We start from the raw sequence: 27,741 nt of genomic DNA, 5'->3' as shown, positions 1-27,741 counted from the left end.
TCCAAATAAATTTTAGGAGTAGCTTTTAAATACCTGAAAAAAAAAACCTGCAGGAATTTTGATAGGAATTGCAAAAAATCAACAGATCAATTTGAAGAGAACTGCCTCCTCAGCAATATTAAGCTTTTCAACCCATGAAAATGGAAAGTTTCTCAACTTATTTAGATCTTCTTTAATTTCTTTCAGCAATATTTGAAGCTTTCAGTGTGCAAAAGTCTTGCATTTGTTTTATTAAATTATTTATAAATATTTCATTATCATTGATGCTATTGTGAATGGAATAATTTTCTTAATTTAATTTCAGGTTTTTCATTGCTAATATGTAGAAATAGGCTAGGCCACCATGGCTCAGCAGGCAGAGTTCTCATCTGCCATGCCAGAGACCCATGTTTGATTCCCGGTGCCTGCCCATGCAAATAAATAAATAAATAAATAAAATAAACATGTAGAAATATATTGGGTTTTATATATGTCTCTTGTATCCTGTGCCCTTGTTGAACTGTGTTAATTTGTAAGCTGCTGGAATGTAACATACCATATATGGAATGGCTTTTAAAAAGGGAATTTAATATGTTACAAGTTTATACTTCTAAGTGTATAAAAATGTCTAAACTAAGGCATCCAGGAAAAAATACCTTCACTCAAGAAAAGTCAGTGGGTCTAGAACACCTCTGCCAGCTAGGAAGTCACATGGCTGACATCTGCTGGTCCTTTGCTCCTGGGTTCCATTGCTTTCAGCCTCTGTTCCTGTCAGGGGTTCCTCATTTTGCTTCTATTTGACTGGACTTCATCTCTTGGTTTCCTTTGGTTCTCTCCAAGTTATGGCTTGCTTAACATCTCTTTGTGATGTCTCCTGGGCTCCAATCATCTCCAAACATCCACGTCTCTGTTCTTTGAAGCAGCTGCTCTCCAAGCATCTCTGTTGTCTCTCCAAAGCATTCCTTCTTTTAAAGGACTCCAGTAAACTAATCAAGGCTCACCTTAAAAGGGTAAAATCACACCTCCATCTAACTAAAATGTCACACCCCCAATTGGGTGTGTCACATTTCCGTGGAGATGATCTAATCAAGACTTTCCAACCAACAGTATTAAATCAGAATTAAAAGAAATGGCTGCCCTTACAAAACTGGGTCAGGATTAAAACATGTTTTTTCTGGGGTACATAACAGATTCAAACTGGCACACCCACCAAGAAGCAGTCCCTGACTATCTTGCATTAGGAGGGCCAAGCCTGGATGTGGCGGCACCTTTGGTGGGTGGGGTTGGCTAAGTTGGGGGATCCAAAGTGGAAGCTGGATGACCCAGACAGCAGGTGGGAGAGGTATTTATAAAGTCATCTTAAAACCTTTAGTCTGCTAAGGTTTCTTCTCTTTTTTTCCTACTTTTTAAGCATGTAAGTCTGAATTTAGACTGCTTGTGGCTTTGGCCTGGGCTTGACTTTGTGGAAAGATTTTTAATTACCAATTTAATTTCTTCAATCGTTAAAGTCTATTCAAATTTTCTATTTCTTCTTGAGTTTGCTTTAGTAATTTGTGTCCTTCTAAGAACTTGTTCATTTCATATAATCTGTCTACTTTACTGGCATATGGTGATCCTTATGATCCTTTCAATTTCTGTAAGCCTATAGTGATGCTTCCTCATTCTTTCCTGATTTGTTAATTTGTTTCTTCTCTCTCTTTTTGATCAATATAGTCAATTTTATTGATCTTTTCAAAAAGCAGGTTTTTGTTTCATAGATTTTCTCTATTTTCTATTTCATTTATTTTTTATCTAAATCTTTATTACTTCCTTCATTCTACTTACTTTGGATTTAGTTTGCTCATCTAAAGTTTGCTAGTATCTTAGGGAAGAACATTAAGTTATTGATTTGATATCTTTCATTTATGATAGAGGCATTTAAAGGTATACATTTTCCTCTAAGCACAACTTTAGTTGTGTCCTATAAATTTGAGTGCTGTATTTTTCATGTTCATTTGGTTCAAAATATTTTTTAATTTCCCTTGCAATTTCTTCTTTGGTCCATATATATAATATATAATCCATATATATAATTATATTGTGGAAAATTTATTTTTTATTTCTAAATTAAATTAGTCGTGGTGAGAGAACATGCTTTGTATTCATTAATTCTTTCAAAATTTATTGAGAGCTGCTTTATGGCTTACCAGAGACCATCCAGCTAATGCAAATGGTCTAATGCACCCCTTTCCAAACAGAGGCCCAGAGCCCTCAGGGATGCATGAATGGAAAGACTGGGACTAGGAAGTAAACCAAGCCATTCCTTGAAGGCACTACACACACACGTGTGCCGGTCTCACCCCATGGCTCATGACTCTCCCCAGCCCCCCATGCATCTGAACTCTATCACATAAACCTCCAACCACGCTCCAAACATCCCCACCCTGACCTCCCCCATGCATCCCCACCCCAAAACCCCACCCCATGCATGGGTGCACACCTGCCCCAGCCTGACCCACTTCTGTGCAAACTCAGTCTCGCCCCTCCCCTTCCGAGACACCTGCACCCCCACCCATACCTCTCACTCCCTGTCCCCTGCAGGCAGTTACCTGCATTTCTGGGCTGCAGCCACTCACCTTCATACCTGGGCCACACCAGCCCCAAGCCCATACAGTTGTGCAATCCTTCTCCACTGCCACTGAGTTCTGCACACGTGTGCATCAGTGTCTAGAACCCCCAGATCCACACATGTGCATGTGTGCACACCCACCACAGACCCTCCAACTTTGTGCAAGCACTGACCTGCACATCCAGGCCACACCCACCCCCAGTGCATGCAGGCACAACACCGCCCTAGTGTTCCTGAGCTCTGTCAGACACACACCAGGGCTCCAACACCAAACCTAAGCACGTGAACATCCACATCTTTTCTACTGGTCACCCATGCATCTGTGCACCAACCTCTTCACCCCTGAACCCCACACTCCCTGCCCCACACACATGCACATGCTTGTTCCACCCCCAGCACAAGAGCCATGCTGCTACACCTAGCAGGTGTTCACATGGGCAACTGTGCAACATAGCCCTTATCCTACACAGGTGTGCACTCTGCCCCACCCTCCCTGCACCTGAGCAGCCATGACAGGGACCCCCTACACCCAACATCATCTGCCCTTGACCCATATTCTGCAACCCACGTGGCCTGTGCCACACCCCTGCACACTTGTGCATCTGCACTGGCCCTACTGAACCCTTCCCCCTACAAAAGGGCAAACCTGTACCTGCCTTCTTTGTGCACCAACATCTGCATCCCATACCCCACACCTTGATACCCATGACCACATACCCATACCCACTCACATCCTGCCCACACACCAGACCTTGTGCATCTGCACAGCACTCTCCATCTGCCTCTTGCCACACCCAACCTCTGTGTTCCACATGCTGCACCTTGCTTCTGGGCTCTAAGATCTGTCTGAGCTGCATCCCACCCCCATGGCCCCTGTACCATACCTCCACAGCTCTGTGACCACGCCACATGCTCACAAGCACCAACATATCATCCCCAACACATACCTATACCTGCACCACAACCCATCACCACACTGTTGTGCCCTGACACACGCCCCCACATCCTGCTCCACATCTCTCCTGAAAATACAAAGTTTTAGACTACTGAGAGAAATCAACTTCCAAAGTAACCTTATCAAGATATTTACATTTCTCGAAGGCAACAGAAGATCACAAAACTTATGAAGATGCAGACAGATATAGACCAGCCTAATGACCCAAATTAAAATTCCAGAAGAGAGACAGATTTTAGAACAACTAATCAAAGATGTTCATATCACTTATGATAGTTTGAAAGGATGTATGTCTCCCAGAAAAGCCATGTTTTAATCAAAGTCTCATTTTGTAAAAGCCGAATAATCCCTGTTCAATACTGTATGTTTGAATCTGTAATTAGGTCATCTTCCTGGAGATGTAACCCAATAAATAGTGGTTGTTAATCTGGTGTCATGGTCAACTTCATGTATCAGCTTAACCAAGTGGTGGTACCTGTTTGTCTGGTTTGGCAAGTGCTGGCCTGTCTGTTGCAATGAAGACATTCATAGAATTAGATCATGATCACGTCAGCTGCATCCACAGCTGATTCCATTTGTAATCAGCCAAGGGGAAGGTCTTCTGCAATGAGTGATGCTCCATCTAATCACGGGAAGCCTTTTAAGGAGGATTCAGAAGAGACAAGCTGCTCTTCCTGCTTCGGCTGGCAGGACTCTCCTGTGGAGTTCATCCAGACCAGAATCATTGGTTTCACAGCCTGCCCTGTGGATTTTGGACTCTGCATTCCCGCGGTTGTGAGACACTTCTATAAATTTTATATTTGCAAGATACACTGGTTACATTAAAGAGTGAAAGGGATGGGCTTAAGGCTTCAAATGAGAAGCTTAAGCGCTGTCTGACAGATGTAGACATTTCTATGAGTATCCTGAAGGAAAATCTTATTTCCTGCAGCCACAGATTTGAGATCTCTGAAAATCAGACTCAGAATCTTATTGTTAGAGTAGCAACTTTACAATGTAAACTGAAATCTCAATGTTGCATGATGTCTGCCGTTAAAGTGAGGACATTGATTGGAAAGGAGTGGGACCCTGAAAAATGGAATGGTGACATATGGATTGATAATGATGTTGGCGGTGAAGATGAAACCCTAGGTCATGCTGAGTCTTCTCTAGATAACCTTGTAATAGTTTGCCCTGAGGACATAGCCGCCCCACCTCCAGCCTGCCTTGAGGAGTTGGCCACCCAGCCTCCTCCTGAAGGGATTAGGTCTAGAGTGATTAATCCTGTTTCACCAGATGAAGCTGCAAATGAAGGCCCTGAAGCAATAGGCTTGGAAGATATTTCTAATTCTTTTCATGACCCACCCCCACCACCCATCATTTCTTTCAGACCTATAACTATACTAAAGTCCCAACAGGCCCCTAAAGTTGAGGTACAAAGTATCACACATGAGGAAGTACATTATACTCCAAAAGAACTGTGTGAGTTTTCCAATTTATATAGACAGAAATCAGGGGAATATGTGTGACAATGGATTTTAAGGGTGTGGGATAATGGTTGGGGGAATATAAAGCTGGATCAGACTGAATTTATTGATGTAGACCCACAAAGAAGAGATTCTGAACTCAATGTTATAGTGCCAGTGGTTAGAAAAGGTGTTAACAGTTTATTTGAATGGTTGGTTGAAACATGGATCAACAGGTGGCCAACATTACCTGAGGGTTAAATGCCAGAACTGCCCTGGTATAATGTAGATGAGGGGGTCCAGAAGCTTAGAGAGATTGGAATGTTAGAGTGAATTTATCATGCAAAGCCTGCTCTTACACCCCAGGAATGTCCAGAGGATGCACCTTTTGCAAGAACAGTGAGAAATAAGTTTGTGAGACTAGCACTATTATCCCTGAAGAGCTCTGCGGTTGCACTTCTCTGTAGGTCAGATATTATTGTAGGAACTGCTGCCACTGAGCTGGAATCCTTAAACTACAATGGGGATGACAGGATCCTGAGTTGACAGAAGCCAGGTGGCAGCACTTAATCACCAAAGACAGGGTAGACATGGCTATTATAATGGACAGCAAACTCAAAGCAGGGGTAGAAATTATATGACTTGCAGAGATTTGTGGCTTTGGCTAGTAAATCATGGGGTACCTAGAAATACAATAGAAGGCCAGTCTACTAAATTCTTGTTCGAGCTGTATAAAAAAAGAGTTCTAGCTCAAGGGAACAGAAGTCTAAGCTGTATTACAAAAACACAGAGTCATGGCTTCTTAATCAATTTCCAGACTTGAGACAGTTTACAGACACAGAGCCACTTGAATGAAGGGGAGGCCAGGTCCCTTTGGGGGAGAACCCTGTTACACTGCCACAAATATATGCTGTTAGTTTTCCTCCAAGCCTTCCCCAAGGTGACTGACGGTCTTTTACCAGGGTAACTGTGCATTGGGGAAAAGGAAATGATCAGATGTTTCTGGGATTATTAGACACTGGTTAAAAAGTGATATTAATTCCAGGGGACCTAAAATGCCACTCTGGTCCACCAGTCAGAGTGGGGACTCATGGAGGCCAAGTGATCAATGGAGTTTTAGCTCAGGTCCAATTCACAGTGGGCCCCTGGAACCATTCTGTAGTTATTTCCCCAGTTCCCGAATGTATAATTGGTATAGACATACTGAGCAACTAGCAAAATCCCCAATTTGGCTCTCTACCTCATGCAATGAGGGCTATTACGGTGGGAAAGGCCAAGTCAAAGCCACTTGAACTGCCCCTTTCAAGCAAAATAGTAAATCAGAAACAATACCAGATTCCTAGAGGGATTGCAGAGATTACTGCCACTCTTAAGGACTTGAAGGATGCAGAGGTGGTGATTTCCACCACATCCCCATTCAACTCTCCTATCTGACCTGTGCGGAAAACAGATGGGACTTGGAGGATGACAGTGGATTATCATAAACTCAACCAGGTGGTAACTCCAACTGAAGCTGCTGTTCCAGATGTGATATCTTTGCTTGAGCAAATCAATACATCCCTTGATACTTGGTATGCAGCTATTGATCCAGGAAATGCTATTTTCTCAATAGCTATTAGTAAAGACCACCAGAAACAGTTTGCTTTCAGCTGGCGAGGTCAACAATATACTTTCACTGTCCTACCTCAGGGGTATACCAACTCTGCAGCCCTATGGCAAAATCTTGTCCACAAGGACCTTGATCTTTTCTTCCTCCCATGAAACATCACACTAGTCCATTATATGGAAGATATCATGTTGGTTGGACCTAGTGAGCAAGAAGTAGCAACTACTCTAGACTTACTGGTAGTACATTTGTGTGTCAGAAGATGGGAGACAAATCCAACAAAAATACAGGGGACTTTCACCTCAGTGAAATTTCTAGGTGTCCAGTGGTGTGGGGCATGTCGAGATATCCCTTCTAAAGTGAAGAAGAAGTTGCTGCATCTGGCCCCTCCTACCAACCAAAAAAGAGGCACAATGCCTAGTTCGTCTTCCTGGATTTTGGCAACAACATATTCCTCATTTGGTGTGCTACTCCAGCCCATTTATGGAGTGACCAGAAAAGCTGTTAATTTTTAGTAGGAACCTGTAAGAGGAATCTTTGTGACAGGTCCAGGCTTCTGTACAAGCTACTCAGCCACTTGGGCCATATGATCCAGCAGATCCAATGGTGCTGGAAGTGTCAGTGGTAAATAGAGATGCTGTCCGGAGACTTTGGCAGGCCCCTATAGGAGAATCACAACACAAACCCTTAGGATTATGAAGCAAAACCTTACCATCTGCAGCAGATAACTATTCTCTTTTTGAGAAACAGCTTTTGGCCTACTACTGGGCCTTCGTAGAGACTAAACACTTAACCATGGGCCACCAAGTTACCATGAGACCTAAGCTGCTTATCATGAGTTGGGTGTTGTCTGACCCACCAAGCCATAAAGTTGGGCATGCACAGCAGAACTCTATTGTAAAATGGAAATGGTATATACAAGACAGGGCCAGAGCAGGTCCTGAAGACACAAGTAAGTTACATGAGGAAGTGGCCCAAATGCCCATGGTCTCCACTCCTGCCACATTTCCTTCCCTTTCCCAGACCAGAGCTATGGCCTCTTCGGAGTTCCTTACAGTGAATTGACTGAAGAAAAGAAAACTCGGGCCTGGTTTACAGATGGCTCAGCACGATATGCAGGTATCACCCAAAAGTGGAGAGCTTCAACACTACAACGCCTTTCTGGGGTGTACCTGAGGGACAGTGGCAAAGGGAAATCCTCCCAGTGGGCAGAACTTCGAGCAGTGCACCTGGTTGTTCATTTTGCTTGGAAGGAAAAGTGGTCAGAGGTGTGTTTGTATACTGATTCATGGGCTGTTCCTAATGGTTTGGCTGGATGGTCAGGGACTTGGAAAGACCATAATTGGAAAATTGGTGAATAAGAGGTCTGGGGAGGAAGTATGTGGATAGGCTTTTCTGAGTGGGCTAAAAACATGAACATATTTATGTCTCATGTGAATGCGCACCAGAGGGTGGCTTCAGCAGAGGAAGTTTTAATAATCAAGTGTGTAAGATGACCCGTTCGGTGGATACCAGTCAACCCCTTTCCCCAGCAACTCCTGTCATTACCCAATGACCTCATGAACAAAGTGGTCATGGTGGTAGGGATGGAAGCTATGCATGAGCTCAGCAATGTGGACTTCCACTCACCAAGGCTGACTTGGCTACAGCCACTGCTAAGTGCCAATCTGCCAGCAACAGAGACCTACACTCAGCCCCCGATATGGTACCATTCCCCTAGGTGACCAGTCAGCTACATGGTGGCAGGTTGATTATGTTGGACCACTCCCTTCATGGAAGGGGCAGCGATTTGTTCTAAATGGAATAGACACATACTCTGGATATGGGTTTGCTTTCCCTGCAGGCAATGCTTCTGCCAAAACTACCATCCATGGGCTTACAGAATGCCTTATCCATTGTCATGGTATTCCACATAGCATTGCTTCTGATCAAGGAACACACTTCACAGCAAGTGAAGTGCAGGAATAGGCACATGCTCATGGAATTCTCTGGTCTTGCAATTTCCCCATTGTATTAGTTAGGGTTCTCTAGAGAAACAGAATCAACAGGGAACACTTTCAGATATAAAATTTATGAAAGTGTCTCACGTGACCGTAAGAACGCAGAGTCCAAAATCCACAGGGCAGGCTGCGAAGCCGATGACTCCGATGGATGGCCTGGATGAAATCCACAGGAGAGGTTCACCAGCCAAAGCAGGAATGGAACCTGTCTCCTATGAGTCCTCCTTAAAAGGCTTCCCATGATTGCATTTAGCATCACTAATTGCAGAAGACACTCCCCTTTGGCTGATTACAAATGGAATCAGCTGTGGATGTAGCTGACGTGATCATGACCTAATCTTATGAAATGTCCTCATTGCAACAGACAGGCCAGCACTTGCCCAATCAGATAAACAGGTACCACAACTTGGCTAAGTTGACACCTGTCCCTAACCATGACACCCATCATCCAAAAGCAGTTGGATTCATAGAATGGTGGAGTGGCCTTTTGAAAGCTCAATTATGATGCCAACTAGGTGGCAATACCTTGAAAGGCTGGGGTAATGGTCTCCAGGGAGCTGTATATGCTCTGAATCAGCGTCCACTGTATGGTGCTGTTTCTTCCATAGCCAGCATCCATGGGTCCAGGAACCAAGGGGTGGAACTGGGATTGGGAACACTCAGTATTACCCCAGTGATCCACTAGGAAATTTTTTGCTTCCTGTCCCTGTGGCCCTAAGCTCTGCTGGTCTACAGGTTTTAGTTCCAAAAGGGGGAGTGCTTCCACCAGGAGAAACAGCAATGATTCCATTGAACTGAGATCTAAGACTTCTACCTGGTCACTTTGGGCTACTCATACCCCTGAATCAACAAGCCAAGAAGAGGATTGCATTATTGCCTGGGATGATTAACCCTAACAGGGGGAAATATAACTGCAACTATACAATGGAGGTAAAGAAGAGTTTTCTTGGAATATAGGAGATCCCCTAGGCCATTACTTTAGTACTACCATGCCCTGTGGTTAAAATAAATGGAAAACTGCTGGAAGATGGCGGCTTAGTAAGACGCGCGGATCTTAGTTTCTTCTCCAGGACACCTACTAGGGGAGTAGAAATGATACAGAAAGCGCCCAAAGCCACAACAGAGATAAAAAAGACAGCGTACCCCATCCTGGAACGGCTGGCTGGCTGAGAGAAGCAGCTCGGGTGAGATCGCCGAGGCGCGCGGGCCTTACCGGGCGGGGTGGCAAGCGGCCGGAGTTACTCCCTTCCCCCTTCCCGGGCCGGCTGGGAGAATCGGAGAGGCAGTCCCCTGAAACCAAGGCGACTGGCGCCCACACCACGCGCAGCCCCCGGACCAACTGAGAGAATTGGATCGGAAACCCCCAGGCCGCGGAGAACGGTGACGGGTGGGGGAGGCCCCTTCCAAACCCGTGACTCCCGGGGAACGTGCACTCTCTCGGGCGGGCCGCTGCCGCTGGCGCCCTCCCGCCATGCTTGTTGCCCAGGGCCGACTAGGAAATTCGGACGGGCTCTTTCCCTGGCTGCGGCGACCAGCAACCCTCCCTGCGTTCGGACCCCGGGCCGGCTCAAGCTGTTTCGGCTAGCGAATCCCCAGGACGGCGAGAGTTTTCCAAAGTTTAAGGTCCCACAGCACCTTTTACTGGTGGGACCCGCAGTCAAACGGGTGCCACGAGCGCCACCTACTGGGCAGGATAAGAAAAACAGAACCCAGAGATTTCACAGAAAAATATTACAACCTTGCTGGGTCCAACACCAAGAGAAATCTGAATAAATGCCCAGACGCCAGCAGCAGAAGATAACTGTCCACGCTCAAAAGATTGAGAATATGGCTCAGTCAAAGGAACAAACCAATAGCTCAAATGAGACACAAGAGCTGAGACAACTAATGCTGAATATACGAACAGAAATGGAAAACCTCTTCAAAAATGAAATCGATAAATTGAGGGAGGACATGAAGAGGACATGGGCTGAACATAAAGAAGAAATAGAAAAACTGAAAAAACAAATCGCAGAACTTATGGAAGTGAAGGATAAAGTAGCGAACATAGAAAAAATAATGGATAGCTACAATGATAGATTTAAAGAGACAGAAGATAGAATTAGTGATTTGGAGGATGGAACATCTGAATTCCAAAAAGAAACAGAAACTATAGGGAAAAGAATGGAAAAATTTGAACAGGGTATCAGGGAACTCAAGGACAATATGAACCGCACAAATATACGTGTTATGGGTGTCCCAGAAGGAGAAGAGAAGGGAAAAGGAGGAGAAAAACTAATGGAAGAAATTATCACTGAAAATTTCCCAACTCTTATGAAAGACCTAAAATTACAGATCCAAGAAGTGCAGCGCACCCCAAAGAGATTAGACACAAATAGGCGCTCTCCAAGACACTTACTAGTTAGAATGTCAGAGGTCAAAGAGAAAGAGAAGATCTTGAAAGCAGCAAGAGAAAAACAATCCATTACATACAAGGGAAACCCAATAAGACTTTGTGTAGATTTCTCAGCAGAAACCATGGAAGCTAGAAGACAGTGGGATGATATATTTAAAATACTAAAAGAGAAAAACTGCCAACCAAGACTCCTATATCCAGCAAAATTATCCTTCAAAAATGAGGGAGAAATTAAAACATTCTCAGACAAAAAGTCACTGAAAGAATTTGTGACCAAGAGACCAGCTCTGCAAGAAATACTAAAGGGAGCACTAGAGTCAGATACAAAAAGACAGAAGAGAGAGATATGGAAAAGAGTGTAGAAAGAAGGAAAATCAGATATGATATATATAATACAAAAGGCAAAATGTTAGAGGAAAATATTATCCAAACAGTAATAACACTAAATGTCAATGGACTGAATTCCCCAATCAAAAGACATAGATTGGCAGAATGGATTAAAAAACAGGATCCTTCTATATGCTGTCTACAGGAAACACATCTTAGACCCAAAGATAAACATAGGTTGAAAGTGAAAGGTTGGGAAAAGATATTTCATGCAAATAACAACCAGAAAAGAGCAGGAGTGGCTATACTAATATCCAACAAATTAGACTTCAAATGTAAAGCAGTTAAAAGAGACAAAGAAGGACACTATCTACTAATAAAAGGAAAAATTAAACAAGAAGACATAACAATCATAAATATTTACGCACCGAACCAGAATGCCCCAAAATACGTGAGGAATACACTGCAAACACTGAAAAGGGAAATAGACTCATATACCATAATAGTTGGAGACTTCAACTCACCACTCTCATCAAGGGACAGAACATCTAGACAGAGGATCAACAAAGAAATAGAGAATCTGAATATTACTATAAATGAACTAGACTTAATAGACATTTATAGGACATTACATCCCACAACAGCAGGATACACCTTTTTCTCAAGTGCTCATGGATCATTCTCAAAGATAGACCATATGCTGGGTCACAAAGCAAGTCTTAACAAATTTAAAAAGATTGAAATCTTACACAACACTTTCTCGGACCATAAAGGAATGATGTTGGAAATCAATAATAGGCAGAGTGCCAGAAAATTCACAAATACGTGGAGGCTCAACAACACACTCCTAAACAACGACTGGGTCAAAGAAGAAATTGCAAGAGAAATTAGCAAATACCTCGAGGCGAATGAAAATGAAAACACAACATATCAAAACTTATGGGACGCAGCAAAGGCAGTGCTAAGAGGGAAATTTATTGCTCTAAATGCCTATATCAGAAAAGAAGAAAAGGCAAAAATTCAGGAATTAACTATCCATTTGGAAGAACTGGAGAAAGAACAGCAAGCTAACCCCAAAGCAAGCAAAAGGAAAGAAATAACAAAGATTAGAGCACAAATAAATGAAATTGAAAACGTGAAAACAATAGAGAAAATCAATAAGGCCAGAAGTTGGTTCTATGAGAAAATCAATAAGATTGATGGGCCCTTAGCAAGATTGACAAAAAGAAGAAGAGAGAGGATGCAAATAAATAAGATCAGAAATGGAAGAGGAGACATAACTACTGACCTCACAGAAATAAAGGAGGTAATAACAGGATACTATGAACAACTTTACGCTAATAAATACAACAATTTAGAGGAAATGGACGGGTTCCTGGAAAGACATGAACAACCAACTTTGACTCAAGAAGACATAGATGACCTCAACAAACCAATCACAAGTAAAGAAATTGAATTAGTCATTCAAAAGCTTCCTAAAAAGAAAAGTCCAGGACCAGATGGCTTCACATGTGAATTCTACCAAACGTTCCAGAAAGAATTAGTACCAATTCTCTTCAAACTCTTCAAAAAAATCGAAGTGGAGGGAAAACTACCTAATTCATTCTATGAAGCCAACATCACCCTCATACCAAAACCAGGCAAAGATATTACAAAAAAAGAAAACTACAGACCAATCTCTCTAATGAATACAGATGCAAAAATCCTCAATAAAATTCTAGCAAATCGTATCCAACAACACATTAAAAGAATTATACATCATGACCAAGTAGGATTCATCCCAGGTATGCAAGGATGGTTCAACATAAGAAAATCAATTAATGTAATACACCATATCAACAAATCAAAGCAGAAAAATCACATGATCATCTCAATTGATGCAGAGAAGGCATTCGACAAGATTCAACATCCTTTCCTGTTGAAAACACTTCAAAAGATAGGAATACAAGGGAACTTCCTTAAAATGATAGAGGGAATATATGAAAAACCCACAGCTAATATCATCCTCAATGGGGAAAAATTGAAAACTTTCCCCCTAAGATCAGGAACAAGACAAGGATGTCCACTATCACCACTATTATTCAACATTGTGTTGGAGGTTCTAGCCAGAGCAATTAGACAAGAAAAAGAAATACAAGGCATCAAAATTGGAAAGGAAGAAGTAAAACTATCACTGTTTGCAGACGATATGATACTATACGTCGAAAACCCAGAAAAATCCACAACAAAACTACTAGAGCTAATAAATGAGTACAGCAAAGTAGCAGGTTACAAGATCAACATTAAAAATCTGTAGCATTTCTATACACTAGTAATGAACAAGCTGAGGGGGAAATCAAGAAACGAATCCCATTTACAATTGCAACTAAAAGAATAAAATACCTAGGAATAAATTTAACTAAAGAGACAAAAAACCTATATAAAGAAAACTACAAAAAACTGCTAAAAGAAATCACAGAAGACCTAAATAGATGGAAGGGCATACCGTGTTCATGGATTGGAAGACTAAATATAGTTAAGATGTCAATCCTACCTAAATTGATTTACAGATTCAATGCAATACCAATCAAAATCCCAACAACTTATTTTTCAGAAATAGAAAAACCAATAAGCAAATTTATCTGGAAGGGCAGGGTGCCCCGAATTGCTAAAAACATCTTGAGGAAAAAAAACGAAGCTGGAGGTCTCGCGCTGCCTGACTTTAAGGCATATTATGAAGCCACAGTGGTCAAAACAGCATGGTATTGGCATAAAGATAGATATATTGACCAATGGAATCGAATAGAGTGCTCAGATATAGACCCTTGCATCTATGGACATTTGATCTTTGATAAGGCAGTCAAGCCAACTCACCTGGGACAGAGCAGTCTCTTCAATAAATGGTGCCTAGAGAACTGGATATCCATATGCAAAAGAATGAAAGAAGACCCATCTCTCACACCCTATACAAAAGTTAACTCAAAATGGATCAAAGATCTAAACATTAGGTCTAAGACCATAAAACAGTTAGAGGAAAATGTTGGGAGATATCTTATGGATCTTACAACTGGAGGTGGTTTTATGGACCTTAAACCTAAAGCAAGAGCACTGAAGAAGGAAATAAATAAATGGGAACTCCTCAAAATTAAATACTTTTGTGCATCAAAGAACTTCATCAAGAAAGTAGAAAGACAGCCTTCACAATGGGAGACAATATTTGGAAATGATATATCAGATAAAGGTCTAGTATCCAGAATTTATAAAGAGATTGTTCATCTCAATGACAAAAAGACAGCCAACCCAATTACAAAATGGGAAAAAGACTTGAACAGACACCTCTCAGAAGAGGAAATACGGATGGCCAAGAGGCACATGAAGAGATGCTCAATGTCCCTGGCCATTAGAGAAATGCAAATCAAAACCACAATGAGATATCATCTCACACCCACCAGAATGGCCATTATCAACAAAACAGAAAATGACAAGTGCTGGAGAGGATGCGGAGAAAGAGGCACACTTATCCACTGTTGGTGGGAATGTCAAAGGGTGCAACCACTGTGGAAGGCAGTTTGGCGGTTCCTCAAAAAGCTGAATATAGAATTGCCATACGACCCAGCAATACCATTGCTAGGTATCTACTCAAAGGACTTAAGGGCAAAGACACAAACGGACATTTGCACACCAATGTTTATAGCAGCATTATTTACAATTGCAAAGAGATGGAAACAGCCAAAATCTCCATCAACAGAAGAGTGGCTAAACAAACTGTGGTATATACATACGATGGAATATTATGCAGCTTTAAGACAAGATAAACTTATGAACCATGTAATAACATGGATGGACCTAGAGAATATTATGCTGAGTGAATCCAGCCAAAAACTAAAGGACAAATACTGTATGGTCCCACTGATGTGAACGGACATTCGAGAATAAACTTGGAATATGTCATTGGTAACAGAGTTCAGCAGGAGTTAGAAACAGGGTAAGACAATGGGTAATTGAAGCTGAAGGGATACAGACTGTGCAACAGGACTAGATACAAAAACTCAAAAATGGACAGCACAATAATACCTAATTGTAAAGTAATCATGTTAAAACACTGAATGAAGCTGCATCTGAGCTATAGGTTTTTGTTTTGTTTTGTGTTGTTTTGTTTTGATTTTACTATTATTACTTTTATTTTTTTCTCTATATTAACATTCTATATCTTTTTCGGTTATGTTGCTAGTTCTTCTAAACCAATGCAAATGTACTAAGAAATGATGATCATGCATCTATGTGATGATGTTAAGAATTAATGATTGCACGTGTAGAATGGTATGATCTCTAAATGTTGGGTTAATTTCTTTTTTTCCGTTAATTAAAAAAAAAAAAAAAGAGAAGGGATAATTGGAGATGAAGGGATACAGATTGTACAACGGGACTGGATATAAAAACTCAGAAATGGACAGCACAATACTACCCAATTGTAATGCAATTATGTTAAAACACTGAATGAAGCTGCATGTGAGGTATAGGTTTTTTGTTTTTGTTTTTTTTGTTTTTTTTCTTTCTATTATTGTTTTAATTCTTATTCTATTGTCTTTTTATTTCTTTTTCTAAATCGATGCAAATGTACTAAGAAATGATGAATATGCATCTATGTGATGTTATTAAGAATTACTGATTGTACACGTAGATTGGAATGATTTCTAATTGTTTTGTTAATTCTTTTTTTAATTAATAATAAAAAAAAAAGAACTGAGAAAAAAAAAATAAAAAAAAAATAAATGGAAAACTGCAACAACCCAATCCAGGCAGGACTACCAATGGCTCTGAAACTTCAGGAATGAAGGTTGGGTCACCCCACCAGGCAAAGAACCATGGCCAGCTGAAGTGCTTGTTGAGGGTAAAGGGAACATGGAATGGGTAGTGGAAGAAGATAGTGATAAATATGAACTATGACCACGTGATCAGTTACAGAAACGAGGACTGTGATAATGTTTTGTTCGTGTTATACTGTTTAAGTTGTAAGATATCAAGTTTAAGTATGACTATTACCCAAGGGCTTGCACCCTATTCTGGAGAGAGTTTCTGTGTTTCCAGTTATATGCAGGACAGTTGTGTATTGTTAAGTGAAAGAAAAAAGTGTGTGTTTTAATGCTTTTTATTTAGAAATTAAGTATGGTTTTAGGTGATATATGTAGCTGCCAAGTTGACAAGGCGTGGACTGTCATGGTCAGGTTCATGTGTCAACTTGGCCAAGTGGTGGTACCTGTTTGTCTGGTTAGGCAAGGGCTGTCTTGTCTGTTACAATGAGGACATTTCATAGAATTAGATCATGAGCACGTCAACTGCATCCACAGCTGATTCCATTCTCAATCAGCCAAGGGGAGTGTCTTCTCAATGAGTGATGCTCAATCTAATCACTGGAAGCCTTTTAAGAAGGAGTCATAAGAGACAGGCTGCTCTTCCTGCTTCAGCCGGCAGGACTGTCCTGTGGAGTTCATCTAGACCCTCCATCAGAATCATCAGCTTCACAGCCTGCCCCGTGGATTTTGGACTCTGCCTTCCCGTGGTCATGTGAGACACTTTTATAAATGTTATATTTGTAAGTGTTCCTTGTTAATTCTTTTTCTCTAGAGAACTCTAGCTAATACAGCTGGATTGGGGGAAATGTGTCTCCACCCATTTGGGTGGGTCTTGATTAGTTTCTGAAGTTGTATAAAAGAGGAAACATTTTGGAGAATGAGAGATTCAGAGAGAGCAGAGCAGAACGACATAGCCATGTGAAGCTGAGTCCACTAGTCAGCGACCTTTGGAGATGAAGAAGGAAAATGCCTCCCAGGGAGCTTCATGAAACAGGAAGCCAGGAGAGAAAGCTAGCCGATGATGCTGTGATTGCCATGTACCCTTCCAGATGAGAGAGAAACCTTGATTGTGTTCCCCATGTGCCTTTCCAGATGAGAGAGAAACTCTATGTTCACCGTGTGCCCTTTCACTTGAGAGAGAAACCGTGAACTTCACCTGCTTTCTTGAACCAAGGTAACTTTCCCTGGATGTATGCCTTTGTTTGGACATTTCTACAGACTTGTTTTAATTGAGACATTTTTTCGGCCTTAGAACTGTAAACTAGCAACTCAATAAATTCCTCTTTTTAAAAGTCATTCCGTTTCTGGTATATTGCATTCCAGCAGCTAGCAAACTAGAGCATCACTCAACTAATGAAAATCAATGGGATGGCTAATGATATTAAGGAAATCAAGAAGACACTAGAAGAGCATAAAGTTGAATTTGAAAGAATAAATAGAAAAATAGCAGATATCACAGAGATTTAAGATGTTGTAGACCAAATAAAAAATATACTAGATACACACAACAGCAGATTTGATGAGGCAGAAGAAAGAACAAGTGAACTAGAAGACAGAACAACTGATTTTGAACACACCAAAGAGCAAATCATAAAAAGATGGAAAAATTTGAACTGGATTTCATATGTTTTAGAAAAATGATGGACAAAACAAAGCACACAAATATAAATTTCATTGGTGTCCCAGAAGAACAAGAGAAGATAAAGGACTAGGAAGATTAGTTGAGGATATAATGGAGAAAAACTTCCCAACTCTTATAAAAGACATAAACATGCAAATCAAAGAGGCTCAACTAACTCCAAATAGAATAAATCTAAATAGGCCTACCCCAAAACACATACTAATCATCTGTCAAATGTTGAAGAGAAGCAGAAAATCGTGAACGTGGCAAGAGAAAAACAATCTACTACATATAAGGGAAACCACATAAGTCTGAGTTCAGACTATTCAACTGGCACTATGGAGGTGAGAAAGCAAAGGTATGATATATTTAATGTCCTGAAAGAGAAAGACTTCCAGTCAAGAATCCTGTACTCAGCCAAATTTTCTTTCAAATGTGAAGGAGAGGGGGCGGACCACGGTGGCTTAGCAGGCAGAGCTCTCGCTTGTCATGCTGGAGACCCGGGTTCAATTCCTGGTGCCTGTCTATGCAAAAAAAAAAAAAAAAAAAAAAAGAAGAAGAAGAAAGAAAGAAAGAAAAAGAAAAGAAAGTGAAGGGCAAGGAAGTGCAACTGTGGCTCAGTGGCAGAATTCTCACCTGCTATGCCAGAGACCCAGGTTTGATTCCCAGAGTCCCCCAAAAAAGCGAAAGAGTGTTTAAAATTTTCACAGACAGACAAATGCTGAATGGATTTGTCAATAACAGACCAGTCCCACATGAAATACTAAATGGAGTTCTGATAGCTGAAAAGAAGAGGACAGGAGAGGTATGTCTGGAGGAGGGCACAGAATTGAAGAGAACCAGTAAGGGTAACTTAAAGGATAAAACGAGAAAGAGGGAAAAGAATATACAGATCTGTTAAATAAAATCCAAAGGATAAGATGGTGGATTCAAGAAATGTTTTTATAGTAATAACTTTGAATGTTAATGGACTAAACTTACCAATTAAAATATACAGATTGAAAGAATTGGTTAAGAAATATAATCCTACTAAATGTTGCTTACAAGAGAGTCATCTTAGACACAAGGATACAAATAGATTGAAAAAGACAGGATGGAAAATGATGTTCCATGCAAGCTGTAACCGAAAGAAAGCAGGAGAAGCTATAGTAATATTAGACAAAATAGACTTTAAATGTAAAGACATCAAAAGAGACAAAGGAAGACACTATATATTAATAAAAGGGACAATTCATGAAGAAGAAATAACAATAAATGTTTATGCTCCCAATCAAGGAGCTCCAAATTACATGAGACAAACTTTGGCAAAACTGAAGGGAGAAATAGATTTCACAACAATAATAGTAGGCAACTTCATTACACCATTCTTTTCTATAGATAGAACAACCAAAGGATCAACAAGGAAATAGAAAGCTTAATCTGATAAATGAATTAGACCTAACAGACATATATAGGTTGTTACACCCCAAAGCACCAGGATATACATACTTGTCTAGTTCTCATGGAACATTCTCCAGGATAGATCATATGCTGGGGCACAATACAGGTCTTTATAAACTTTAAAACATTTAAAATATTCAAAGAGCTTTCTCTGATCACAATGGAATAAAGCTAGAATTCAATAACCACCAAAGATGAGAACTTTCACAAATATATGGAGATTAAATAACATACTCTTAAACAAACAGTGGGCCAAAGAAGAAATTGCTAGAGAAATTGGTATATCAGAACTTATGGAATGCAGCAAAGGCTGTGTTGAGAGAGAAATTTATTGCCCTAAATGCCTGTATTAAAAAAGAAGAAAGAGCAAAAACTAAGGACTTACCTGTTCACCCGGAGGAACTAGAGAAAGAACAGCAAACCAAACCCAAAGCAAATAGGAGAAATAACAAAGATTAAAGCAGAGTTAAATGAATGAGAGAGCAAAAGAATTATAGAAAAGATAATTAAACCAAAAGCTGGTTATTTGAGAAAATCAACAACATTGATGGAGCACTCCCAAGGCTGACAAAGAAAAAAAGAGAAAGGATGCAAATAAATAAAATCAGAAATTACAAGGGGTCGTTACTACAGACCCTGAAAAATGAAAAAATCACGAGGATACTATGAACAACTATACACCAACAAACTAGACAACTTAGATGAAATTAAAAAATTCCTGGAAGCACGTGAACAACTTACACTGATTCAAGAAGAAATGGAAGATCCCACAAACCCATCACAAATAAAGAGATTCAATCATTCATCAAAAATCTTTCTACAAATAACAGATGGCTTCACAGTGGAATTTTATCAAACATTCCAAAAAGAACTAACACCAATCCTGCTCACACTTTTCCAATTGAGGAAAAGGGAACACTACCTAACCCATTTTATTAAGCTAACATCACTTTAACACCCAAACCTGGCAAAGATGCTATAAGAAAGGAAAACTACAAACCAATCTCCCTATGAACATATATGCAAAAATTCTCTGCAAAATACTTGCAAATATATTCAGAAACAGAGCCAAGAGTTATCCTGGAGGTTATTCTTATGCATTATATAGATATCACCTTTTTAGTCTAGAGTGTACTAGAGAGGTTAGAGGGAAGTGCCTGAAACTGTAGAGCTGTGTTACAGGAGCCATATTTCTTGAGGATGATTGTATAATAATATAGCTCTCACAATGTGGCCGTGTAATTGTGGAAACTTTGTGTCTGATGCTCCTTTTATCTATGTTATGGACAGATGAGTGAAATATACGGATTAGAAATAAATAAACAATACATGGAACAAATGTTAAAAAAATAAAATATGGATAGATGGGAAGAAATGTACCTATTGCAAACTATGGACTATGATTAACAGTAATATTTTAATATTCTTTCATTAACAGTTAACAGATGTACCACATCAATATTATTGGTCAATGGGAGGGGGGATAAGGGTTATGGGATATTTGGGTTTTATTTTTTATTTTTATTTCTTTTCTGGAGTAATGAAAATGTTTCAAAATTGATCATGGGGATGTATGCACAACTACGTGATGATACTGTAAACCAGTGATTTTGTACTTCAGATGGTCTGTATGGTGTGTGAGTGTATCTCAATAAAACCATATTTTTTAAAAATCCTTGCAAATCAAATTGAAAAGCACATTAAAAGAATTATATGCCATGACAAATGAGATTTATATAAGGAATACAAGAATGATTCAACAAGCAAAAAATCAATTATGGTAATACAGCACATTAACAAATTGAAAGGGAAAGATCACATGATTATCTCAGTTGATGCTGAGAAAGCATTTGACAAAATTCAAAATCCTTTTCTGATAAAAGCACTAAAAATGGTAGGAATCAAAAGTAACTTCTTCAATATGATAAAGGGCATATATGAAAAATCCATAGCCAGTATCGCACTCAATGCTGAGAAACTGAAAGCTTTCTTTGTGAGACTAGGAATGAGACAAGGATGTTCTCTGTCACCACTATTATTCATCATTCACTAGAAGTTTTAACTAGAGCAATCAGGGAGGAAAAAGAAATAACAGACATCCAGATTGGAAAGGAAGATGGAAAACTTTCATTTTTTGCAGATGACATGGTACTATACTTGGAAAATCCTGAGAAATCTAAGACAAAGTTTCTTGAGACAATAAACACATTCAGCAAGGTGGTAGGTTATAAAATTAATGTGTGAAAATCAGTAATGTTTCTATACACGATGACCTTAGAAGTCAGTTAAGGAAAAAAATCCATTCAAAATAGCAACTAAAAGAGTCAGGTATCTAGGAGTGAACTTAACTAGGGATGTAAAGGACCTGTACACAGAAAACTACAAAACATTGCTAAAAGAAATTAAAGAAGGTTAAATGTAGTTAAGATGTCAATTCTACCCAAATTGATGTACAGATTCAATGCAGTACCAATAAAAATTCCAACAACCTACTTTGAAGATTTGGAAAAGCTAGTAACCAAATTGATCTGGAAAAGAAACAGACTCCAAATAGCTAAAAGCATCCTTAAAAAGAAGAATGAAGTAGTACAATTAATACTTCTTGATTTTAAAGCTTATTATAAAGCCATAGTGATCAAAACAGCATGGCACTGGCACAAAGATAGAAGTATTGACCAATGGAATTGAATCAAGAGAACAGAAATAGACCACCAAATCTATGGTCAACTGATCTTTGGCAAGGCTCCCAAATCCACTTAACGGAGACAAAATGGTCTTTTCAATAAATGGGCATGGAAGAACTGGATATCAATAGCCAAAAGAATAAAAGAGAACCCTTACCTTACACTGTGTGCTAGTTTGAAAGGATTTATGTACCCTAAAAGAGCAAGGTTTTAATCCTAAACAATCTTGTGAGAGCAACATTTCTTCTAATCCTTATTCAATGTTATAGGTTGGAAACTTGATTAGGTTATCTCCATGGAGATGTGACTCAATCAACTGTGGGTATTAACCTTGATTAGATGGAGACATGTCTCTACCCGGGTCTTGACTAGTTTACTGGAATCCTATAAAAGAAGAAGTATTTTGGAGAAAGCTTCAGAATGCCACAGAACCATGAATCAGGGAGTCCACCAGCCAGTGACTTTTGGAGACGCGGAAGGAAAATGCCTCCCAGGGAACTTCATGAAACAAGAAGCCGAAAGAGAAAACTAGCAGATTTTGCCACGTGCCCTTCTGGCTGAAAGAGAAATACTGAATGTCATCAGCCTCCTTGAACCAAGGCATCTTTCCCTGAATGCCTTGGACTGGACATTTCTATAAACTTGTTTTAATTTGGACAATTTCACAGCCTTAGAACTATAAACTAGCAATTTACTAAATTCCTCTTTTTCAAAGCTATTCTGTTTCTGGTACATTGCATTCCAGCAGCTAGCAAACTAGAACAGATTTTGGTATCAGAGGAGTGGGGTGCTGCTGTAGTTTGCAAATACCAAACATGTTGGAAGACTTTTTAAATGGGATACAGGGAAGATTCTGGAAGAGTTGTGAGGAGCTTGATAGAGAAGGCCTAGAATGCCTTGAAGAGACTGTTGGTAGAAATGTGGACTCAAAAGATACCTCTGACCAGGCTCTAGACAGAAATGAGATGTGTGCTATTGCAGACTGGAAGGAAGGTGACCCTTGTTTTAAAATAGCAGATCATCTGGCAAAATTGACTACAGGCTATGGCTGCAAGTCAGGTTTTAAAAGCCATGAACTTGAATATTTAGCAGCTGAGATATCCAAATTAAATGTGGAAAGTGCAGCCTGGTTTCTCCTCGCAGTTTATAGTGAAATGTGACAGGGAAGAGATGAGTCACAGAGATGGTGACTTTGTCCCAGAGGTAGAGAATGGGCCTTCTATCTCATTGCAGTGGAAAAGTCATGCCGCCTCAGGCCTTGGAGAGGGTGGAGCACATTTCTTGGGGTTCATGGAGACCCTGGCTGCCACCATTTGGTGGGGTTGAGCATGTGCCCTGGAGATGGCTGAGAGCCCAGGTGCAGCTTGGAGAGTATGGGGCTGAGAAAAAGGTGGTCTCCCCAATGTCCTGCAAGGTTGCATTCCAAGAGGCAGGCCTCTCTTTAGTCCCTTGGAAAGGGTTGGGCTGCTGCTTTCTACAGCCCCAAAGATAAATGACTCACAGACTTTGAAATCTAATGGACTTTGCCCTGCAGGTTTCTGAAACTGCTTGGGTCCAGTGACACCTGTGTTCCTTCCAATTTTTCTCTTTGGAAATTGATATATGCATTCTATGAATTTATCCTGTTCCTCCTTTGTATATTGGCAGCAAATAACTTGTTTTGAGTTTTTACAGGTCCAGAGCAAGAGGAGAATTTTTGCCTTAGGACACACTATGCCTATAGCTAACTTTAAGATTTTGTACTGTTTCTGACTTTGTACTGGTGTTAACCTTGTATTGTATTTGTAGTGTTACTGAAATGACTTGAGGTTCTCTGATATTGTCATAGAATTAATGTATTTTGTATATGGGGAAGCATGTCTTTTTGGGGGTCCAGAGGGTGGAATGTGCTGGTTTGAAAGGATTTATGTACCCTAAAAGAGCAATGTTTTAATCCTAAACAATCTTGTGAGAGAAATGGTTTCTTTTAATCCCTATTCAGTACTATAAATTGGAAACCTGATTAGGTTATCTCCATAGAGATATGACTCAGTCAACTGTGGGTATTAAACTTGAAGAGATGGAGATGTGCCCCACTCATTCTAAGTGGGTCTTGATTAGTTTACTGGAATCCTATAAAAGAAGAAGTATTTTGGAGAAAGCTTCAGAATGCTGCAGAACCACAAATCAGAGAGTCCACTAGCCAGTGACTTTTGGAGATCAAGAATGAAAACACCTCCCAAGGAACTTCATGAAAAAAGAAGCCAGAAGAGAAAGCTAGCAGACTTTGCCATATGCCCTTCCAGCTGAGAGAGAAATGATGAATGCCATTGGCCCTTTTCAACTAAGGTATCTTTCCCTGGATGCCTTGGATTGGACATTTCTATAGACCTGTTTTAATTTGACAATTTTGCAGCCTTAGAACTTATTAAATTCCCTTTTTAAAAGACATTCCATTTCTGGTATATTGCATTCCAGAAGCTAGCAAACTAGAACACACCCTATGGAAAAATTAACTCAATGTGGATCAAAGACCTAAATATAAGAAGCAGTATTGTAAAGCTCCTACAAGAAAAATGTAGGGAAACACCTTCAAGACCTTGTAATAGGAGGTAGCTTCTTAAACTTTACACCCAAAGGACAAACAAACAACAAAAGAAAAAAAAGATCACTGGAAATGCCTCAAAATGAATGCTTTTGTACCTCAAAAGATTTTCTCAAAGACAAATACTGTATGGTCTGACTGATATGAACTCACATTAATGAATGAATGAATTTGGAGAATTTCAGTTAAGAACAAAGGACATCAGGAGATAGAATTATGGTAGATATTGGGTAATTGGACCTGAAGGGATGCAGATTGTCAATAGGACTGATTGTAAAAATTCAGAAATGGAAGCACAATACTTCTTAATTGTAACACAATAATGTTAGTACACTGAATGTGAGAATGATAGAGAGAGGAAGCCTGGGGGCACAAATAAAGCCAGAAGGAAAGATAGATGATAAAGGCTGAAATGATATAATCTAAGAATGCCTAGAGTGTACAATGATAGTGACTAAATGATGAATTAAAAAATGTTTTTGCATGAGGAAGAACAAAAGAATTCAATATTGCAGGGTGTTGAAAATAGATGGTAATTAATATTTTAAAACTTTAACTTATGTGTGAGAAAAAATTCAACTTCTGTATGAGACTAAAAGGAGAGATGTTTATTAGGTGCAAAATTTTATATTTTGGGTAGTGCATTATCTAGCTTAGCTTGTATAGTCAGTTTAGTCAAACACCATAAGTACATGGAACCTTGAATAGGGCATGACATTTCATTGGTTTGGCCAGTTTAATGAGATGCTCCGATATATAGCAGAGTAATTTGGACAGTGAATAAAGAAATATTAAAAAAAGAAAAATTCCCTTCGGGAACTGGCAAGAAAGGGGGAAAATTCAACTTCCCCATTTTGTAGCCTATCTCTCTCTCAACCAACACAGCAGGCAAACTCACCACCCTCCCCCTCTCTATGTGGAACATGACTCCCAGGGGTGTAAACCTCACTGGCAACCTGGGACAGAAATCCTAGAATGAGCTGGGACTCAGCATCAAGGGATTGAGAAAGCCTTCTCAACTGAAAATGGAAAGAGAGAAACGAGACAAAATAAAGTGTCAGTGGCTGAGAGATTTCAAACAGTGTTGAGGGGTTATCCTGGGGGTTATTCTTATGCATTATATAGATATCTCCTTTTTAGATTAAGGTGTCTTAGGCTAGAGAGAAGTGCCTGAAACTGGAGAGCTGTGTTCCAGTACCATGTTTCTTGAAGATGATTGTATAATGATAAAGCTTTTGCAATGTGACTGTGTGATTGTTAAAACCTTGTTTCTGATGCTCCTTTTAACTATGGTATGGACAGATGAGTAAAACAAATGGATTAAAAATAAATAATAGGGGGAACAAATGTTAAAATTAAAAAATATATATATATAGGATAGATGGAAATACTAGTGGTCAATGAGAGGGAGAAGTAAAGGGTATGGTATGTATGAGTTTTTTCTTTTTTCTTTTGATTTCTTTTTCTGGAGTGGTGCAGATGTTCTGAAAAGTGATCATGGTGATGAATATACAACTATGTGATGATATTGTGAGCCATTGATTGTACACCAAGTATGGAATATTTGTATGTTAAGAATGTATGTGCTTTTATGTTGTTGTATCAATAAATTTAAAAAAAAAGACTTTGTCAAAGGGGTGAAGAGGCAGCCAATTCAATAAGAGTAAATATTAGGAAATCGCACATCAGATAAAGGTTTGATATCCTGTATACATAAATAAATCATACAACTCAACAATAAAAGAACAAACAACCCAACTACAAAATGGACAGAGGAAATCAATAGGCATTTTTCTGAAGTGTAAATACAGATGGTTAAAAAGTACATGAAGAAGTGGCTGCTGGGGTGAGGCAGAAGCACTACCTTGAGGCTGCAGCATGGAAACTGCAAGCTAGCTGTCCCGGCCAGGCCCACTATCTCCTCTGGGCCTACGGTTCATCACACGATGATAAAAGCACTTTTGAAGAAACATGTCCCTACTGTTTCAGGTTGCTGGTGCTGGATAACTCTCTAGTGTGTCTGAACCCAGGCCCAAACTGACACCCCAGCTACAGAAACTTCTTCATCAAGAAGCAAAAAAGTATACACTCAGTTTTAAAGAAGCAAAAAAATGTGAAAAAGTACAAAGACTCCAAAAGTGTATTGTTGATTACTTGTAAAACATGCAACAGAGCAGTCAAACATCCTGGTAAAAGTAGAAGCTTTCTGTCAGCAGTGAAGAACAGTCCTACCACTCCTACAAAGAAACCCAGCCTGAAGACACTAGGGAAAAAGACTCAGTGTTCTGCAAACCTAAATCATGATATGGTTGGTTCCAAAGGCAAGAGTGCAGCATCGATTTGCAGAACACCTTCATCTGGGCAGTTGACACCCATTTCCTCTTCAAAGAATGGGAGCAAAGCAAAGAAACACTTTTCTCAACTAAAAATGTTACTTAGAAAGAATCTCCAAACAATTCAAAAGTGGACTTCAGAAATTTCTTGTCTTCTCTGTGAGGGGTGGATTTTGAAAATAAATACCTAATGTAATTTCTGAAAGTAAAGTTAGAAAAAGAACAGTTTTTACTAAGTTTTAGAATACATGAAAACTAAGTCCAAAAGCAAATTTTTCTTGGCATCCTTCAGTGTCTATGGAGATACCTCATTGGAATGAATAACAAATCTGTCCCACAAAGGGTGGTTGTGAGGATCAAAAAAAGTATGTGAAAGGTCCTTGTAATATATAAATATGCAGATATTGAGTACTATTATTTTCCTTCCTTTAAGTAGCAGCTGTTTTTTTGTTTGTTTGTTTTTTTGTTTTGTTTTGTTTTTTTTAACATGGGTAGGCACTGGGAGTTGACCTGGTCTCTGGCACCGCAGGCGAGAATTCTGCCACTGAGCCACCACTGCCCACCCTAATTAGCAATTTTTATTATTTGTTCTTTCATAAGAAACTTAAAACATAAATTGATGAGTCTACTCACTAATGAAGATTTCTTCCAGGTATCTATAGCTTTTTTGCTAACTCAAAATAAGGATCAATTATGTGTGTCCTTGTTTTCCTTCAATCACCAACATAACTGTATAATAGTAAAACTTGACATTATTCTTATTTTGAGTGCAAAAGTAAATATCTGGGGCAATCTTGAATTATAGATGATTCAGTAGGATACTGAAATTTTCATTTTTACCACTATGTATTGTTTCTATAATAATATTTCACCTTAGTGATATTTTAATTTGCTCTAGTAAAGACTTATTTATAAGTCTAAAAATTATATCA

General features: G+C 39.6%; 1 pseudogene; it reads left to right on the top strand.

The window, feature by feature from the left end:
• Positions 1-26,972, top strand: part of LOC143672021 (UPF0711 protein C18orf21 homolog pseudogene) — a 39,097-nt pseudogene extending 12,125 nt beyond the window's left edge.
• Positions 26,973-27,741: the final 769 nt, after the last annotated feature.

The sequence above is a fragment of the Tamandua tetradactyla genome, chromosome X, assembly GCF_023851605.1.
Source record: "Tamandua tetradactyla isolate mTamTet1 chromosome X, mTamTet1.pri, whole genome shotgun sequence".
NCBI lineage: Eukaryota > Metazoa > Chordata > Mammalia > Pilosa > Myrmecophagidae > Tamandua > Tamandua tetradactyla.
The sequence above is the reverse complement of the archived record's forward strand: the minus strand, read 5'-3'. Positions and strand labels throughout refer to the sequence as shown.